Here is a 4,852-nt window from a genome sequence, read left to right as displayed (position 1 = left end):
AAACTCCTTCTCTAGAAAGTTTCCGAATTTAGCAACAAAAGTTTTGCCTTCGGATCTGTGATAGAAGGTGTATCCAATAGTTTCCTTTGGATATCCTATGAAGACACATTTCTCCGATTTGGGTTCGAGCTTATCAGGTTGAAGCTTTTTCACATAAGCATCGCAACCCCAAACTTTTAGAAACGACAACTTTGATTTCTTGCCAAACCACAGTTCATAAGGCATCGTCTCAACGGATTTTGATGGTGCCCTATTTAACGTGAATGCGGCCGTCTCTAGAGCATAACCCCAAAACGATAGCGGTAAATCAGTAAGAGACATCATAGATCGCACCATATCAAGTAAAGTACGATTACGACGTTCGGACACACCATTACGTTGTGGTGTTCCGGGTGGCGTAAGTTGCGAAACTATTCCACATTGTTACAAATGTACACCAAACTCGTAACTCAAATATTCTCCTCCACGATCAGATCGTAGAAATTTTATTTTCTTGTTACGATGATTTTCAACTTCACTCTGAAATTCTTTGAACTTTTCAAACATTTCAGACTTATGTTTCATTAAGTAGATATACACATATCTGCTTAAGTCATCTGTGAAGGTGAGAAAATGACGATATCCGCCACAAGCCTCAACATTCATCGGACCACATACATCTGTATGTATGATTTCCAACAAATCCTTTGCTCTCTCCATAGTACCGGAGAACGGTGTTTTTGTCATCTTACCCATAAGGCACGGTTCGCAAGTACCAAGCGATTCATAATCAAGTGGTTCCAAAAGTCCATCAGTATGGAGTTTCTTCATGCGCTTTACACCGATATGGCCCAAACGACAGTGCCACAAATAAGTTGCATTATCATTATCAACTCTGCATCTTTTGGCTTCAAAATTATGAATATGTGTGTCACTACTATCGAGATTTAATAAGAATAGACCACTCTTTAAGGGTGCATGACCATAAAAGATATTACTCATATAAATAGAACAACCATTATTCTCTGATTTAAATGAATAACCGTCTCGCATCAAACAAGATCCAGATATAATATTCATGCTTAACGCTGGCACCAAGTAACAATTATTTAGGTCTAATACTAATCCCGAAGGTAGATGTAGAGGTAGCGTGCCGACCGCGATCACATCGACTTTGGAACCATTTCCCACGCGCATCGTCACCTCGTCCTTAGCCAATCTTCGCTTAATCCGTAGTCCCTGTTTCGACTTGCAAATGTTAGCAACAGAACCAGTATCAAATACCCAGGTGCTACTGCGAGCATTAGTAAGGTACACATCAATAACATGTATATCACATATACCTTTGTTCACCTTGCCATCCTTCTTATCCGCCAAATACTTGGAGCAGTTCCGCTTCCAGTGACCAGTCTGCTTGCAGTAGAAGCACTCAGTTTTAGGCTTAGGTCCAGGTTTGGGTTTCTTCTCTTGAGTAGCAACTTGCTTGCTGTTCTTTTTGAAGTTCCCCTTCTTTTTCCCTTTGCCCTTTTTCTTGAAACTAGTGGTCTTGTTGACCATCAACACTTGATGCTGCTTCTTGATTTCTACCTCCGTAGCTTTCAGCATTGCGAAGAGCTCGGGAATAGTCTTATTCATCCCTTGCATATTATAGTTCATCACGAAGCTCTTGTAGCTTGGTGGCAGTGATTGGAGAATTATGTCAATGACACAATCATCTGGAAGATTAACTCCCAATTGAATCAAGTGATTATTATACCCAGACATTTTGAGTATATGCTCACTGACAGAACTGTTCTCCTCCATCTTGCAGCTATAGAACTTATTGGAGACTTCATATCTCTCAATCCGGGCATTTGCTTGAAATATTAACTTCAGCTCCTGGAACATCTCATATGCTCCATGACGTTCAAAACATCGTTGAAGTCCCGATTCTAAGCCGTAAAGCATGGCACACTGAACTATCGAGTAGTCATCAGCTTTGCTCTGCCAGACGCTCATAACATCTGGTGTTGCTCCAGCAGCAGGCCTGGCACCCAACGGTGCTTTCAGGACGTAATTCTTCTGTGCAGCAATGAGGATAATCCTCAAGTTACGGACCCAGTCCGTGTAATTGCTACCATCATCTTTCAACTTTGCTTTCTCAAGGAACGCATTAAAATTCAACGGAACAACAGCATGGGCCATCTATCTACAATCAAACATAAACAAGCAAGATACTATCAGGTACTAAGTTCATGATAAATTTAGGTTCAATTAATCATATTACTAAAGAACTCCCACTTAGATAGACATCCCTCTAATCCTCTAAGTGATTACGTGATCCAAATCAACTAAACCATGTCCGATCATCACGTGAGATGGAGTAGTTTCATTGGTGAACATCACTATGTTGATCATATCTACTATATGATTCACGCTCGACCTTTCGGTCTTCGTGTTCTGAGGCCATATCTGTATATGCTTGGCTCGTCAAGTATAACCTGAGTATTCTGCGTGTGCAACTGTTTTGCACCCGTTGTATTTGAACGTAGAGCCTATCACACCCGATCATCACCTGGTGTCTCAGCACGAAGAACTTTTGCAACGGTGCATACTTAGGGAGAACACTTCTTGATAATTAGTGAGAGGTCATCTTAAAATGCTACCGTCAATCAAAGCAAGATAAGATGCATAAAAGATAAACATCACATGCAATCAATATAAGTGATATGATATGGCCATCATCATCTTGTTCTTGTGATCTCCATCTTCGAAGCACCGTCGTGATCACCATCATCACCGGCGCGACACCTTGATCACCATCATAGCATCGTTGTAGTCTCACCAATCTTATGCTTCCATGACTATCGCTACCGCTTAGTGATAAAGTAAAGCATTACAGCGCAATTGTATTGCATACAATAAAGCGACAACCATACGGCTCCTGCTAGTTGCCGATAACTTGGTTACAAAACATGATCAACTCATACAATAAAATTTAGCATCATGTCTTGACCATATCACATCACAACATGCCCTGCAAAAACAAGTTAGACGTCCTCTACTTTGTTGTTGCAAGTTTTACGTGGCTGCTACGGGCTTAAGCAAGAACCAATCTTACCTATGCATCAAAACCACAACGATAGTTTGTCAAGTTGGTGCTGTTTTAACCTTCGCAAGGACCGGGCGTAGCCACACTCGGTTCAACTAAAGTTGGAGAAATTGACATCCGCTAGCCACCTTTGTGCAAAGCACGTCGGGAGAACCGGTCTCGCGTAAGCGTACACGTAATGTCGGTCCGGGCCGCTTCGTCCAACAATACCGCCGAACCAAAGTATGACATGCTGGTAAGCAGTATGACTTATATCGCCCACAACTCACTTGTGTTCTACTCGTGCATATAACATCAACACATAAAACCTAGGCTCTGATACCACTGCTAGGGAACGTAGTAATTTCAAAAAATTTCCTACGCACACACAAGATCATGGTGATGCATAGCAACGAGAGGGAGGAGTGTGATCTACGTACCCTTGTAGACCGACAGCGGAAGCGTTAGCACAATGCGGTTGATGTAGTCGTACGTCTTCACGGCCCGACCGATCAAGCATCGAAACTACGGCACCTCCAAGTTTTAGCACACGTTCAGCTCGATGACGATCCCCGGACTCCGATCCAGCAAAGTGTCGGGGAAGAGTTCCGTCAGCACGACGGCGTGGTGACGATCTTGATGTTCTACCGTCGCAGGGCTTCGCCTAAGCACCGGTACAATATTATCGAGGATTATGGTGGAAGGGGGCACCACACACGGTTAAGAAAACGATCACGTGGATCAACTTGTGTGTCTAGGGGTGCCCCCTGCCCCCGTATATAAAGGAGCAAGGGGAGGAGGCCGGCCGGCCCTATAGGCGCGCCAAGGAGGAGCCCTCCTCCTACTAGGAGGGGGAAAGGAAGTGGGGAGGGAGAAGGAAAGGGGGGCGCCGCGCCCCTCTCCTAGTCCAATTCGGACCAGGGGGGAGGAGGCGCGCGGCCCACCCTGGCTGCGCCTCTCTCCCTCTCCACTAAGGCCCATATGGCCCATTACTTCTCCGGGGGGGGGGGGGGTTCCCATAACCCTCCCGCTCTCCGGTTTTCTCCGAAATCACCCGGAACACTTCTGGTGTCCGAATATAGCCGTCCAATATATCAATCTTTATGTCTCGACCATTTTGAGACTCCTCGTCATGTCCGTGATCACATCCGGGACTCCGAACTAACTTCGGTACATCAAAAACTCATAAACTCATATAACTGTCATCGAAACTTTAAGCGTGCGGACCCTACGGGTTCGAGAACAATGTAGACATGATCGAGACATGTCTCCGGTCAATAACCAATAGCGGAACCTGGATGCTCATATTGGCTCCCACATATTCTACGAAGATCTTTATCGGTCAGACCGCATAACAACATATGTTTGTTCCCTTTGTCATCGGTATGTTACTTGCCCGAGATTCGATCGTCGGTATCTCAATACCTAGTTCAATCTCATTACCGGCAAGTCTCTTTACTCATTTCGTAATACATCATCTCGCAACTAACTCATTAGTTGCAATGCTTGCAAGGCTTATGTGATGTGCATTACCGAGAGGGCCCAGAGATACCTCTCCGACAATCGGAGTGACAAATCCTAATCTCGAAATACGCCAACCCAACATTTACCTTTGGAGACACCTGTAGAGCTCCTTTATAATCACCCAGTTACGTTGTGACGTTTGGTAGCACACAAAGTGTTCCTCCGGCAAACGGGAGTTGCATAATCTCGTAGTCATAGGAACATGTATAAGTCATGAAGAAAGCAATAGCAACATACTAAACGATCGGGTGCTAAGCTAATGGAATGGGTCATGTCAAT

This window comes from Triticum urartu, chromosome 6A (assembly GCF_056163025.1).
Source record: "Triticum urartu cultivar PI428250 chromosome 6A, HENAU_Tu73, whole genome shotgun sequence".
Classification (NCBI taxonomy): domain Eukaryota; kingdom Viridiplantae; phylum Streptophyta; class Magnoliopsida; order Poales; family Poaceae; genus Triticum; species Triticum urartu.
Note: the sequence above shows the minus strand (reverse complement) of the source record.